This window comes from Anastrepha obliqua, chromosome 6 (genome assembly GCF_027943255.1).
Source record: "Anastrepha obliqua isolate idAnaObli1 chromosome 6, idAnaObli1_1.0, whole genome shotgun sequence".
Classification (NCBI taxonomy): Eukaryota; Metazoa; Arthropoda; class Insecta; order Diptera; family Tephritidae; genus Anastrepha; species Anastrepha obliqua.
This window is the reverse complement of record NC_072897.1, coordinates 15,506,754-15,523,464: the sequence shown is the minus strand read 5'-3', so window position 1 is coordinate 15,523,464 and position 16,711 is coordinate 15,506,754. Positions and strand designations below refer to the sequence as shown.

The 16,711-nt window shown below is 31.9% G+C and overlaps 3 pseudogenes; 2 read left to right on the top strand and 1 right to left on the bottom strand.

Annotated features, from left to right (window-relative positions):
* Positions 1–3,937: 3,937 nt before the first annotated feature.
* LOC129250165 (NADH-ubiquinone oxidoreductase chain 5-like) lies at positions 3,938–5,147 on the bottom strand (annotated as a pseudogene).
* Positions 5,148–6,222: 1,075 nt separating this feature from the next.
* LOC129250164 (NADH-ubiquinone oxidoreductase chain 6-like) lies at positions 6,223–7,011 on the top strand (annotated as a pseudogene).
* A 440-nt stretch (positions 7,012–7,451) lies between these two features.
* LOC129250163 (cytochrome b-like) lies at positions 7,452–16,545 on the top strand (annotated as a pseudogene).
* Positions 16,546–16,711: the final 166 nt, after the last annotated feature.

Here is a 16,711-nt window from a genome sequence, read left to right as displayed (position 1 = left end):
CAACATCCGTATAGATGTTTATCGTCAATTCGCGCACACAACAACCATTGTTGCAGTTCTTTATATGAATTTTTCCACTTGATCTTGCCAGCGTCAACTCGCGTCACTACAAACAACTGCGCTTACTATGACCAACTACGTATATCGACTGTATTGATCTAACGCGTCGTTGCATGCATCGTTCAAAATTACACACTTTTGCACAGTTCAGACACGTACGCGACACTTTTCTATTGGCTTAAAAGCGGTTGAGCCCCCAAATGTAAAAAGAGTATTTAATTATATGAACGAACTATATTACAGAGTATTGTATTAAAATGAAAAATGAATATTCAGCTCTCGTGATTCACTGCGACTTTCCGCTTCAGCCAGAGCACAGTATACTAGAGGAGTTTAATGAAGAATACCTTCAGTCCACTATTATTCAACTGCAAAAATTTTCCAGTACCATGGCTATCGCAGCTGTGTACTGCCCTCCTTCTCAAATTATAACCGAACAACAGTTCAAAGATTTTTTTGCCTAACTTGGGCCAAAGTTTATGGCTGCAGGGGACTTCAATGCCAAGCACCACTATTGGGGCTCTAGACTGGTCACACCTAGAGGGAGAAAACTTTTTAGTTGTATACTAAGATCAAAACTTGATGCTGTATCTACAGAACAGCCAACATATTGGCCATCTGACCGCCAGAAGATGCCTGACCTGATTGACTTTGGTATTATAAAGGGTATTGATCGCAAGATTGTAACAGTGTCCTCATCCCTGGAATTGTCCTCCGACCATTCTCCGTCTATTATAACCATGGAAGGTAGTCCTTGCACCAGAACAGCTGGTAATCAGCTCCCTCATCCCAATCTCATAAACTGGCTTAAATATAAGAAATACATTAGCACTCATATAAAAACCAATGTTTCTTTAAAGAATGATATTGATATCGATAGGCAGATATATACATTGACTGAACTAATGCATGGAGCTACTAGGGCAGCAGTGGCCACAAATAATAAAAGTCGTGTTAACTCTCAGCGAAACATTGATTTGATTGAAGATTTAGTTGAAAAGAAACGAGAGCTGAGAAGGTCTTGGCAACAATATCGTTCTCCAAAATACAAGAAACTGTTGTATGAATACACAGTTAAGTTGCGTTGCGCCCTTAAAAAAGAAAAGGAGAGGCACCTTCATGATTTCCTTTCTAATCTTACTCCGACGGACCAAACAGATTACGCATTGTGGAACGCCACAAAAAATATAAATCGGCCCATACAGTACGAATCACTAATTCGACTAGGAAATGGTAATTGGGCACGTACGGATTCTGAAAAACGGTGTGTATTTGCTGAACATCTGCAATCTGTATTCACTCCCAATCAGTCTTCTGCAACTACTTGTTTACCACTAGACATATTGCAACCACCAAAAAAGCCAATAAAGTTTAAAAAAAATTACATAGTCTCAGTTATTAATCAACTTTAACCTAAAACAGCACCAGGTTACGACAAAATCACCCCAAAAATGCTAAAAGAGCTTCCCAATATTGCTGTTCTTCATATCAGGCACATATTTAACGCCATCTCTCGTACTGCCTACTACCCAAAAGCTTGGAAATTATCTCAAATCACTATAATTGGTAAACCTGGGAAAGACTTAAGCCAAGCATCCTCATATCGGCCAATTAGTCTATTGTCCATACTTTCAAAGCTATTTGAAAAGTTGCTCTTGCAGAAAATAATGCCCTTTATTCAAGATAACAATATTATTCCTCAACACCAATTTGGATTTAGATCAAAACATAGTACAACTGAGCAAGTTCATCGCATTGTGTCATTTATACGAAAGTCCTTAGAGAAAAAACAGTACTGCACTGCACTGTTCCTAGACGTAGCACAAGCATTCGATAAGGTATGGCACCGCGGCCTAATTCACAAAATTACTAGTTTACTGCCTACGAATGTACACCTCTTGCTGCAAAACTATATCACTAATAGAGAATTTGTTGTAAAGCAAAAAGATTTTTTCTCTCGGCATTGTAGAATAGACGCTGGAGTTCCACAAGGCAGCGTTCTAGGCCCTATTTTATATGTATTATACACATCTGATATGCCAACGACAAGCCAAACAATGACATCAACATTTGCCGATGATACTGCAATACTTTGCACTCACACAGACCCAAAAGTAGCAACCTCCATATTACAAAGGCATATACTTGAAACTGAAGTATGGAAAACTGGAGAATAAAGGTTAATGAAACCAAATGCGTGCATATTACTTTTACTCTAAGAAAAGAAACTTGCCCTGCAGTTACAATAAATGGTCAGAATATACCACAGCAAAACGAAATAAAATATCTTGGAATTCACTTAGATAGAAAACTCACATGGCGAAATCATATGGAAAAGAAAGTGTCGAATATCAAGCTTAAAATGAAAAGCCTATATTGGATGCTTAATTCGAAATCAGCATTACCTCTAGAGTACAAAGGGCTACTATATAAAGCCATGCTAAAACCAATAATGGACATATGGTATAGAAATGTGGGGAACGGTTACTCCCTCAAATATCGAAAAACTTCAGAGAGTGCAATCTAAAGCCTTGCGGATAATCACGGGAGCTCCATGGTATATAAAGAACGCGAACATTCACAGAGATATTTGCATACCTCGTGTAGTCGATGAAATAGTACGGTTGAGCAAAAAATACCTACAAAAGCTAGAAGACCATCCCAATAAACTAGCGCGAAATCTACTTTTAGATGACGATCACACACGATTGAAAAAAAGAGACATCTTCAAGTCTGCACTATCTTAATTATCTCATCTCACATGAGAGTCCGTCCGCAACTTCCTCCAACCACATCTATCGCATTCGAAAAAAAACAAAAAAACAACAACATTTTCACAATCGACATGAGGGACAACGGAATCTCTAAGGGAGACTGGAAACTAGTCCTTTCCAGCTCCCAACTATAAAGAATTGGAGATTCACAACCGATTTAATCATATATCTAAATACCTACCATATATATTCATTTGAGCAAATAATTCGTTTCTTAGCACTGGCAAGTAAACATATTACTATAGTATATAAGATTTGTAAACTTATTGTTAGTTTCTTATACAAGAAAGATTCAATAAATAAAGAAAAATGGAAAAAAGCTGTCCGCCGACTACCACTTCGATCGCCAACAACTGTTTATCTCTCTCTCTGTATCAAAATGTATACTCCGTCTTACGTATATATTCATCAAAAATAATAATATAGTATAATAAACATATATCATTTATATAATTTACTCAATAGCTACATATAATATATATATTTATAATTTAATTAACTTTAAACAATTAAATAAAAATTAAAATTTAGTTAAATCTATTTATTTAGTAAATTCTTAATTTACTAAAATTTATTCACTACATTCAAGAACTAAATAATTACCCTAACCTCTTCAGCGTTATACTCTATGATTTGAGCTACTTGAATAAAGTAAGAAAAAAAGTCTGAAAAGGAAAGTAATTCATAAAACAAACAATAAAAGATAAATTTTTAAATTAGATCAAAAGATTTATAAACAACTCTACCTAAAACTAAAGGAGGATTAATTACACCATAAGTAGAAATATAAGGTATAAATCATATTGAACCAGAAAAATAACTCACTAAATAATTATTTAAAGATTTATTAAAATAAAACAAAGATACATTAGAAATTAAATAACCTAACAATCCACCACTAATACAAACAAACAAAGTCAATAATTTCAAATAAATTGGTAAACAAATTATATAAGGAGTTGGGAATATTAATCATCTAAGTATACTACCACCAATAATTCTCATAATCAATAGACCTCTTATACCACGCAATATTACTCATCCTTCATCTCTTAATATATTTAAAGAACCACAATTCAATTCACCAATTATAGAATGATAAACTAAACGTCTGGATTAACATACTGTTGGTCCAGAAGAAAAAAAAAAAAGAAAAAAAGAAAATATATTAATATAACAATTTCTAAATTTAAATCTTTAGAATAAAATCCAGCTAAAAAAGGTATTCCACATAAAGCTAAATTAGCAACATTAAAACAACCAGAAGTTAAAGGTAGGTATGTAAATTCCTAATCCTCCTAACAGTCGAATATCTTGAGAATTATTTATATTATGAATAATAGCCCCAGCACACATAAGTAATAATGCTTTAAATAAATCATGGCTCAACAAATGAAAAAAAGCCAATTTATAAAACCCTGTAGATAAAATTCTTATTATTAAACCCAACTGACTTAAAGTAGATAGAGTAATAATTTTTTGTAAATCAAATTCAAAATTAGCCCCTAATTCAGCTATAAATATAGTCAACGCAGATAACAAAAGTAAAACTTGGCCTATTCAAGAATTACATAATAAAACATTAAATCGAATTAAAAAATAAATTCCAGCAGTAACAAGAGTAGAAGAATGAACTAAAGCAGAAACAGAAGTAGGAGCTTCTATTGCAGCAGATAACCAAGATGAAAAAGAACTTTTGTGCTCTTTTAGTCATCGCAGCTAGTATAATTAATCCTCCAATAATTTCTATTACAATTATATTATTTATTATTTCCAAATAAAAAATATAATTTCACCTTCCATAATTTAGTATTCAAGCAATAGCTAATAAAAAAGCAACATCACTAATTCGATTTGATAGAGCAGTTAATATACCAGCATTATAAGATTTTACATTTTGAAAATAAATTACTAAACAATAAGAAACTAACCGTAACCCATCCCATCCTAACAAAATTATACTTAAACTAGGACTAATAATTAGTAATATCATCGACAAAACGAATATAAGACCTAATATAATAAAATAATAATTAAATCTTCTCCTATATATTCCTTTCTAAAATAAATAACTAAAGAAGAAATAAATAAAACAAAAGACATAAATAATAAACTTATTCACTCAAATAAAAAAGTTATAATAATTGTACATGAATTAAATCTAAATACTTCTCATTCAATAAATATACAAAAATCCTCAATTAATATCAACAATCTAAAAAAAATAATTAATTCTAAATAAAATTTAAATTAAAAATCTAATTCTACAAATAGCTAAAGACTTTCTCACGATTTAAAATGATTGAAAATCATATTATTGACACCAAAAATCAATATTTTAAATAAACTATTTAAATAAAAGTCAAAGTATACAAATTATCACTCTTCAAAATCAATACAGGTATACAATTTAATAAACCCTTTAATTAATAAACGTCGACTTCCTAAACGTTCATATGTAATATTCACTAAACAAAAAAGTCCAGAAGAACATAATCCATGAGCAATTATTAATGTATAAGAACCACAAAATCCTAAATATCTTAAAGTCATAAGACCTCCCAAAACAATTTTTATATGAGCAACAGAAGAATAAGCAATAAAAGTCTTTAAATCAGTTTGCCGTAAGCAAACTAAACTAATTAAAACACCCCCAATCAATCTAATTCTAATTCAAATATAGCTATAGTTTATACCACTCACTTGTAAAAAGGAAAAAAACTCGAAATAACCCATAACCCCCTAATTTTAATATCACTCCAGCTAAAATTATAGAACCAGAAACAAGTGCTTCTACATGAGCCTTTGTAGTCATAAATGAACTTAAAATATAGGTATTCTTACTAAAAAAGCTAAAATTAAAGATAAATATATTAAATCATAACAATTAACATACGGGTAAGTTATCAAAAGAAAATTAATAATTTAATGTTATTAAAGTACTATATAAAAATAAAAATTTCCTACTAATATGGGCAAAGAAAGTAATAAAATATAAAATAAAAGATAAATTCCAACTTGCAAACGTTCAGGTTAATACCCCCACCCCAAAATCAATAATAAGATAAATTTATTCTATTCAAAAATATAAATAAATTCATTTTACCAAAAGTTGAAACTAAACACAACAATAAAACTAATACATTAATTTAAAAAAATTTCCATAATTATTATATTTGTTAATATATTCACTAGAAGTAATTATAAGAGTACAAATACAGAAACTTAACAAAATTAATCTATAAGAAATAAAATCAAACCCCAAAAAATAAGAAATATTTACAAAATAATTAGTAGAATAATTACCTAAAAAAAATAAATCTCATCAAAAATAATAAACTTTGAACCGTTGAAAATGAATTTATAATAAAAAAAAGGTGTAATAAAAATGATTATAAAAAATAAGTTTAACATTGTAATACATAATACATAATAAAGCCCCTTCTAAAATCAATTAAATTTAAATAAATTAATAATAAAAACTTAGAACAATATATTCTAATCTCAAAAGTATAGACAATAATGTTTACGATTAAAAACAAAAACAAATACTCCTATTAAAATTAAAAAAACAAGGTTATCCCCAATTTAATAATATTAACATTAGTTTTAATAAAAAAATAAGAATTAATCTTTTAAAGCTTGAAGAGAAAAGAAATAACCTTATCATTATTCCCCAAGATTAACATTTTAAATAAACTACCTCCTGATATTATACAATTAATTCTATATTCTAAAACATTAATTTCTAGTCTTATTTTTATTCAAATAAATCATCCATTAGCAATGAGACTAATATATACTATTAATCCAAATAATGCAAATTTGTCTTCTAACTGGACTAATAGCTAAAAGATTTTGATTCTCATATGTATTACTTTTAATTTTCCTAGGAGGAGTTCTAGTTCTATTCATTTATGTTACATCTCTAGCATCAAATGAAATATTCTTCTTTTGAATGAAATCAGCCTTTTCATTCATATTAATTTTCATTTTATTATTAAGCACCAGATGAGTTAAAGATAAATCATATATTTCATTCTTTATTCAAAATAACGAAATACAAACTATATTTAATTTAAATATATTAACAGAAGAAAATTCTTTAAATCTTCACAAATTATATAGCTGCCCAACAAATTCAATCACCATTTTATTAATAAATTATTTCCAATAATCCAAACAATGCAAATTTGTCTTCTAACTGGACTAATAGCTAAACGATTTTGATTCTCATATGTATTACTTTTAATTTTCCTAGGAGGAGTTCTAGTTCTATTCATTTATGTTACATCTCTAGCATCAAATGAAATATTCTTCTTTTGAATGAAATCAGCCTTTTCATTCATATTAATTTTCATTTTATTATTAAGCACCAGATGAGTTACAGATAAATCATATATTTCATTCTTTATTCAAAATAACGAAATACAAACTATATTTAATTTAAATATATTAACAGAAGAAAATTCTTTAAATCTTCACAAATTATATAGCTACCCAACAAATTCAATCACCATTTTATTAATAAATTATTTGCTAATTACATTAATTGCAGTAGTAAAAATTACTAAATTATTTTATGCACCCCTACGATTATTACATTAAACCAAATCAATGAGCAAACCTTTGCGAACCCAACACCCCTTATTTAAAACTGCAAAAAACGCTCTAGTAGACCTTCCAACTCCAACTAATATAATATTTCAGTTTGATGAAACTTCGGATCACTATTAGGATTATGTTTAATAATTCGAATTTTAACAGAATTTTTTTAGCTATACATTATACAGCAGATATTAATATGGCATTCAATAGTGTTAATCATGTTTGTCGCGATGTAAATTATGGTTGATTATTACTAGCTTTACATGCTATTGGTGCATCTTTTTCTTCATTTCCATTTATTTACATATTGGTCGAGGAATTTATTATGGCTCATATTTATTTACACCCATATGATTAGTAGGAGTACAAATTCTATTTTTAGTTATAGCAACAGCATTCATAGGATATGTTTTACCATGAGGACAAATATCATTCTCCGTCATTACTAATTTATTGGCCCCTATTATGAGTTGCATTCGATCTTCGATATTCGTTGGTTGTCGAAGATCGAAAATCGAATGTCAATTTGGTATTATTTTTTTTTTTTTTTTTTTTTATTATTATTTACTTTGTAACTAGTTAATAAATTATAAACTAACGAACAATTTGGATTTAATTTTGTACAATACAACTAAATTTAAAGATACTCTGCATCAGGCTTGCAGGGAAATGGGCTACTGCGTGAGTTTCGTTTCAGCCTTTCTTTCCATTTAAAGGGGTCAATTAGGGCTGAGGCTTCGCTATTTACATGGTGGCGTAGTCTTTCCATATGAGACTTAGCGTTGATGTTGATCGAAGTGGCAACTGATTCGATGCCAAGGTCGCGTTCGATATCGGTGTTACGGACGTACCAAGGTGCATTAACAGCGCATCGTAGTACCTTATTTTGGAATCTTTGTATGGATTTTATGTTGGTTGAGCTTGAGCATCCCCATAACTGGATCCCATATGTCCAAATTGGTTTAAGCACCTGCTTATATAAAAGAATTTTATTGTATAGGGATAAGGCTGATTGGTTGCCCATAAGCCAGTACATATTTCTAAATCTGATATCTAACTCTTCTCTTTTCTTTTTAACGTGAGCATTCCATCTAAGCTTGGTATCTAGTGTCATACCTAAGTATTTGGCGGTGTTGTGATGCGGGATTTGTACGCCGTTTATATGTAGTGGCAGATATTTGATTTTCTTCTGTGTGAAGTCTAAATGAACCGATTTTGTTTCGTTTAGTTTTATGCGCCATTTAATGGTCCACTCGGAGATTTTATTTAAATAAATTTGAAGGTTTTTGATTGAGTCAATCTGAGTTTCTCCTACCGATAAGATGGCTGTGTCGTCAGCAAAAGTTGCTGTGGAGCAGTTTATGTCAATAGGTAGATCACACGTAAAAAGAATATAAAAAATGGGCCCCAGCACGCTGCCCTGTGGGACGCCAGCTTTAATTTCCTTAAGTTCGGAATATGTGTCTTCGTATTTTATTCGGAAAAAACGATCGGATAAGTACGATTTTAGAACATTAAAATATTGTATTGGTAGAAGCGCATTTATTTTGTTGAGGAGCCCAATGTGGCAAACTTTGTCAAAGGCTTTAGACACGTCGAGAAAGACAGCAGAGCACACCTTTTTTTCCTCAAAGGCGTTTTCAATGATGCGAGTAATTCTGTGCACTTGATCGATGGTAAAATGTTTTGTGCGAAAACCAAATTGATGCACTGGTATTATATTTCTTTGCTTAATAATTATGTTGAGACGTTTGGCTAAAAGCTTTTCCATCAGTTTTGATATAATTGGTAGGAGCGAGATAGGCCGATAAGATGTGACATCATGCGCTGGCTTCCCTGGTTTATTAAACATAATTATTTCAGCAGTTTTCCAATATATTGAGATATGGTGCAATTTGAATGTGGCGTTCATTATTTCAGTAAACCTATATACCGTGCATTGAGGAAGTTGTTTTAAAATTTCAGCAGTTATAAGATCATACCCAGGCGCTTTTTTTGATTTTAGTGTATTTATTTCACCAAGCAATTCGGAATCCGTAACAAGGGGAATTTCGGCATCAGTTTCATAGGTAAGTGGCTGCATTCCGGCTATCCTCGACGTGTCATATGGCTTAAAGATGCCCTCGAGGTACTCAGCAAAAACATTAGCTTTTTCTTTACTGCTTTTGGCCCAAGAACTGTCTTCTTTTTTGATTGGTGGGTACTGTGTTACTGGCTGTGAAAAGTTTTTTGTACATTTCCAGAGCGAGTAATCAGTGCTGCGTTCGTTCGATAAGCTCTTTAGATACGTACTCAGAGATCTGTTTTTAAAATCTTTTATTTTCCTGGAAATTTCTTTCGTAATTTTATTTAGTCGTTTTTTGTCGGAGGGAGATCTTGTTTGCTGCCATCGTCTTCGTATTTTGCGTTTTTCTGCGACCATATCTTTAATATCTTTGGTATATTTATGACCTGATGTGACAAACTTTTTTTCCGAAGTGCTACTCCAGGCTGCCAGTTGTATAAGGTTAGATAATCTTAATATTTCATCATCTAAATCGGAAGTGTTGGTAATTTCTGCATTGTGATTATCCGCGGTTAAAACGTTCCTAAAATATTCCCAATCCGTATATTTATTTGTTAGCGTAAATGGAAATTTCTTGATAAGCGCATTTTCATATAATGTTAATAAAATTGGAGAATGATCCGAGTTCATATCCAACCCGCTTTCTATGCTGATATAATTAGCTGATATTTTTTTGGCAATGAAAAAATCGATTAGGTCGGGTATTTTTTGTGAATCCGTTGGCCAGTATGTTGGAGTCCCAGTAGAAAATGTTATACATCCAGTCTGTTGAAGAGCTTTGCATAATTCTCTACCTTTTGTGGTGGTTAATCTCGAGCCCCAGTGTGTGTGCTTCGCATTGAAGTCACCGCCCATTACAAATCGGTTGTCGTGACTATTAATTAGCTCTATGTATTGGTCGCATTTGATCTGATGTTTTGGGGGACTATAGACTGCAGTGACTGATAAATTCCTATCACTCTCCACTGTTACGGTTATTGCTTGAAATTCAGGTATAGAGATGCTGCCTTCTTCGTAATGCTTTATATTATTTCTTATAATAATAGCAGCGCCTCCTCGTGCGGCGTTGTTGGGTGAATTGAATGGTATGTATTGTAGTTTTTGAATTTGATATATGACTGCTTGGTAAAGTGCGTCTCAGATATTAGGCAGATGTCGATTTTTTCGGTTTCTAAAATCATTTCCAGCTCGCTTTGATGTTTAAACAAGCCGTTTGCATTCCATAGCATTATTTTTAAAAATTTAGTAATTTTTATTCAACTAGGTGTAGTGTTTTTTCGATCTTCTGCAATCTCTTTTCTAGTGCAGTCATATACTCGTTTTGTGTCGTTATTTTTTCCAATATTTGTTGTAGTATGTTAGCGTTTTCCGAGTGATTGTTTCCTTTTACTACCTGTGAGAATGTGGGTCTTTTAAGTGGTGTAGTATTGTTTTGCAAAATTGGTTTGCTGGTAAGGTTATTTGGGTAGCTACCTATAATATTTTTATTTAAATTTTTGCCTTGAGTACTATTTATAATATATTATTTTTTATTTTTGAGCCAGTTCGTTGATCGCGTATCTTTTGTAGTTCTTTGGCAACAACACATCCCCTGTAGTTCGCAGGATGGGACTCACCACAATTGCAGCATTTTGGTTGTTGTTGTTCAAGCTTTGTGCATTCAACCGTTTTATGCTTCCCTGCGCATTTGACACACCTTGGTTGTTTGCCACAGTAGTTTTGCGTGTGCCCATACGCCTGGCATGATTTGCATTGCGGTATGAGTTTTGATTGTCTCACTGCTTCTATAGTAACAACAGAGTGTAAGATAGTTTTTACTTCATGTATTTTCTTAATGTTTTCATTGGAATCAAACGTAAGGAGAAACATATCTAAAGGTTCTTTAGTTTTCCATTTCAATTTATTGACTGCGCTGATGGCTTTAAGTCCTTGTTTTTGAAGATTTGATATTATTTCTCCTGGATCACTCGTATGATGCAAGTTCTTTACCATCACCTTAATCGGCCGGGCTTGCTTGTCTTCGTATGTATACCAAGATAGGTTTTTATTGGTCAGCATTTTTGTCAGGTTTCTATAGTCATCAGGATCTGATGCATTGATTTTGTAAGTATTATTGTTTAGAAGTTTAATAAGAAACTCTTTTTTCATTTCCTTTTTCGCAATATTAAAAATTTGTTGGTAATCGCATTCTCCAGATATCATTATTGGTGGAGATCGCGGGATTTTCTTCTCTTTTTGCTCAAAGGATGCTTTTGCAGTAACTTTTGAGTAAGAAGCCTGTATTTCAGGTGATACTTCAGCCTTTCTTTTCTTACTTGGCCTTTTTTTTAGGATCCAATCCGTCTCTCGTGCAAGTTCCTCTTCATCCGTTTCATATTGTACGTTAGTATCATTTTTTTTAGGAGGTGTACTATTTTTTTTAAGGTTTTTATTTTCTGTTTTGAGTAAATCTAATTCATTCTTTAATTCCATGCACATTTTTCCATATTTTTTAACTGGTTAGCTTGTTGGCTTATTATGTTTTGATAGTGGATTAAGTTATTTGCCATAATTTCATGGTTTTAATTTATGTAATTCGTAGTGTGCGCTGGGATATATGTATGTTTAAACACTTATCTACTAACACAGCACTTTGGGTTCGAAGTTTAGTCGGTATAGTAGATACCTTTTCGTTGAGTCGGTAATGCAGTTAACGATGACAGCTGTTCTTCCGACCCACGAGATTGTTTGTTTACGAGATTGTTTACACTCTTTATAGCGGGGTTTTTGTTTTTTTTTTATTGTAATGTTTTTTTTTTTTGTTTTGTTTTTTGTTTTTTTCTTTCTCTCTCTTCTATTGTTCTTTGTTTTCGCGTTTAGTCTACCGTACAATAATATATGTACATATATGCACAGCGAAACTAAAAACGCATGAATATGTATTTTGCTAATCACAAGTTTTTTCGTGGTATTATGAGCGATGCAACGCTGTCGAAATTTTCGTTGTATACCGAATTTTTATTTATTTATTTATTTATTTATTTATTCAGTCTACAAATAATTCTTACAGACTATATTAGACAATTTTTAATTATTAGTTAAAGATTATAAACAATTGTTGCCTAAAATTATATAAACTTAGTCTAAAGTCGAGGCTAGGATAATTGTTGCAGAATCGAATGCATCTCACCATTGGTTCATTGAGGGCATAGTTAGTTTTATACCGTTGATCTACAAATAAACGAACCTGCCTTAAATCATGGTGCTTTGTTTGATATGTAATTAGACTCTGTAACTCACAACAATTTATGTTGAAATTTAAAAGATTATACACGAAGAGAATCGAAAAGTAGATTCGTCTGTCCTCAAGGCTTTGCAGTCCAATCAGTTTGCGTCTGCCTATATAACTAGGGAGCCCTTTAGGCCAGCGCAGCTTACACAACGCATATTTGGTAAAGACTTTTTGGACTCTTTCAATCTTATTTATATGACATTGGTAGAATGGGTTCCATATTAGAGAACAATAATCTAGTCGGCTTCGAATTAAGGAGACGTAGAGTGCTTTCAAAGTCAAGGGATCTGAAAAGTCTTCCGTATTACGACGTAAAAATCCAATTATAGAAAAAGCTTTAGAGATAATGTAATCAATGTGTTTCGAGAACGTAAGTTCTGAATCGAAGATTATGCCCAAGTCTTTGGTTTCCTCTTTCCTACTAAGTATAATATTGTTCAAAAAGTAATTATAGATGAATGGATTAGGTTTCTTCCTGTATGAAACCACGCAGCATTTGTCGGTATTCAAGTGTAGGTGGTTCATGGTACACCAATCTTGAAGATGTTTGAGATCCTTTTGAAGATTGGAACAATCTTCAATACAGCCGATTTGTAAACATAACTTTACATCATCTGCAAACATTAAGCATTTTACATATTGAAATATTTTAGGTAAGTCGTTTATGAATATTAAGAAAAGAATTGGCCCACAGTGAGTCCCTTGGGGTATTCCAGACCAAGCATTAATTAATAATGTAGATTTAGACGATGCTATTTTAACGAATAATTTCCTTCCCGTAAGGTAGCTTAAAAAGAATTTTAAAAGTGTTCCCTTAATACCGCATGCACTCAGCTTTTTAATGAGGATAGAATGGTTGACTTTATCGAATGCCTTTGAGAAATCCGTGTAAACTACATCTAGTTGTGCGCGATTTACAAAAGCGTTAATAATATTGTTTGTGACTAGTGCCAAATTAGTACAAGTGGATTTTAAGGGGACAAAGCCATGCTGGTACTCGCAGATAAGATCACTAATACGACTTAACATTTTAACTTTGAGAATATAATCAAATAATTTCGAAATGGTGCTTTGTTTAATTATTGGGCGATAGTTGCATACGTCATTTCGGCTTCCTGACTTATAAATTGGCGTGATTGAGCATATTTCCCAATCCTCTAAGAAAATCGATTTGTTTAGACATTTATTGAAGAGAATTGAGATCGGTTTCGCTATTGAGGTTGAGACGAGTTTAAAAAATACGGGGCAGAAACCTTCATGATCGGTAGATGAGCTATTATTCAGTTTTGAAGCTGCTTGTACAACATCACTGGTTGAAACAGTAAAGTCATCATAGGATTTAGAAGAGGATACATTAAGGTTAAAAGTGTCTAATTTGTCAAACTTTTCATAAACTTTTTGGAAAAAATTTTGCAAAGAGGTCACACGAGTCTTGTTCATTATCCGAAACAATGCCATCGTAATTTAAACAAGTGGGGAAGCCATTGGTCTTCCGTTTATTGTTGATATAACGCCAAAAGCTAGAGGGATTTGATTTTAAATTTGATTCAATTCTAAATATTGTATATAATGTTTAAACAAGTAGTTATGAAGACAATTGAATTCCCTTTTCAATCGGAGTAAGTTGTCTCGATCGATTATGCTATTGGTTCTTTTTAATTTCTTGTATGCTTTATTTTTTAAATTTTTCAGATGACAAAGCCTCGAGTTAAACCAAGGGAGTTTCTTATGAGATTTCCAATTTCGTAGAGGAACAAAGCGGGAAATTGTTGATTGTAACTTGTCACATAAAATACTATAAGATGTTTTAGGATCATCGAAAGTGTCCAAAAATGACCAATCTGTGTTATCAATGTATTCGCTCATCTTTGTAACATCAGCTTTAGAGTAATTGCGTCCAAGTGTAGTGATCGACGATAGTTTATCGAAATTATAAAATTCAAAATTTATTAAGAGCGCTTTATGATGTTGACTATTATTTAAAATAGGTAAATATCATTGTTGGCAAGATGAATTCAAGTCTGCAGAAATAAGAGCTAAATCCAATATTCGATTGTTATCGTTTAGAACTGAATTGATCTGTTTAAGGCCAAACGATAATAAAGTGCTTACAAACAGTAACTCAATTTCAGATTTCACGTTAGAAGGTATTAGATTATTATTATATGACAACCATGAAATATTTATTTAGAGCCGAATGCAATTTTGCTTTCGATTGTGTAGCGTATTGTGGGAAAACTTGTTAAAATGTAAGTTGTTTGCGATTATTTATTGTTTTATAGTAACCAAATAATAAATATATACTAATTTTGTTAATATTATGCAGGTCGAAAGTCGTGAGTACCAAACAGCAATTAGAAAGGCTAGTTGCATTAATGGAAGAGAATCCACAATTCGCAAAAGGGATTTCCACCAAAGTACAAGCAGCAAAAAAATGGGAAGAATTTACAACGGAGCTGAATTGCTTGGGACCACCAGTTAGAACGGCAGCAAAATGGATTAAGGTTAATAATGGTTTTTTTTTTTGTGATGTTTATAGAAATACATTTTTATTTTCCCTTGGCAGGTATGGGCTGAAATACATATTTTTTTCGAATGACGAATAATTGAATAAAGAAAATTTATAACAAAAATAAAACACAAACTGTGGCGTAAAGGTTTCTATTTAATACTTTTTAGATTTTTCTATAATATTCTAAGAATTTCATTTCTTATGTTTTCTGCTTCTCCGTTATTTGGCTCCACTTCAATATCTTCAGCATCATCGTTGAGGGTCTCATCGGATAACTCTTCATCCGGAAGTTGAACATTATAAAACAAGCAAATGTTGTGCAAAGCTGCACACACATTAATAATTTGTGTTGCTTTTTTTGGATAATAGTGAAGAGCTCTTGGCTCGGGTGCACTGCTGCAACTGGTTTTCTGTACTGGACAGTAGGTTCATAAACGCCTCTTTAGATAATCTAAAGTTCTTTAAAAAACTGTAAGAAAATTTCTGTAATATTAAGTACGTCAACACATTTTGAAAATACTAAACTAACTCAGTGGAACCCATTTCAAGGGGGTTGAATGCGCCCCTCAGCTGTTTTCTACATCTAGCTAGTTCCACTAATCTTTCATCGAGCGATGAATCGCCGAACCACAACTCCGTTGTACTCATTTTCACAAAAAATACTTTTTTTAACTTTTAAAATTGTTGTTAGCAAAGAATTTCAACACAATCGGATTTTCTTTTATTTTGATTTGCTGTATCAGCTGAGAAAAATTATCTATTGTAAATGCGTCGAGCGATCGAAATTCACAATAGTCCTATTCTTCAACGAATGAGCACCATAATACCAAATGAAAATTCGTTCGATCAGCACTTTCGACTATAGTCGAAGATCGAATGTTGCTCATAATAAGGGCCATTATCTGCAATCCCTTATCTGGGAATTGATTTAGTACAATGAGTTTGAGGAGGATTCGCAATAGAATATGCTACTCTTACACAATTTTTTACATTTCATTTTACCATTTATTGTATTAGCAATAACATTAGTTCATCTATTATTTTTACAGGACCAAATAATCCAATTAGGTTAAATTCTAATATTGACAAGATTCCATTTCATCCATATTTTTCATATAAGGACATTGTCGGACTTATTATTATAATTATAGCAGTTCTATTATTAACTGTAATTAATCCATATTTATTAGGAGACCCAGACAATTTTATCTCAGCTAATCCTTTAATAACACCAGTTCATATTCAACCTGAATGATACTTTCTATTTGCAGATGCAATTTTACGTTCTATTCCTAACAAACTGGGAGGTAACTAATGCAACAATAGTTCTATCAATTGCAATTCTAGCAATTCTACCATTTTATCATCTTAGAAATTTTCGAGGAATTCAATTTTATCCTATTAATAAAATTCTATTTTGA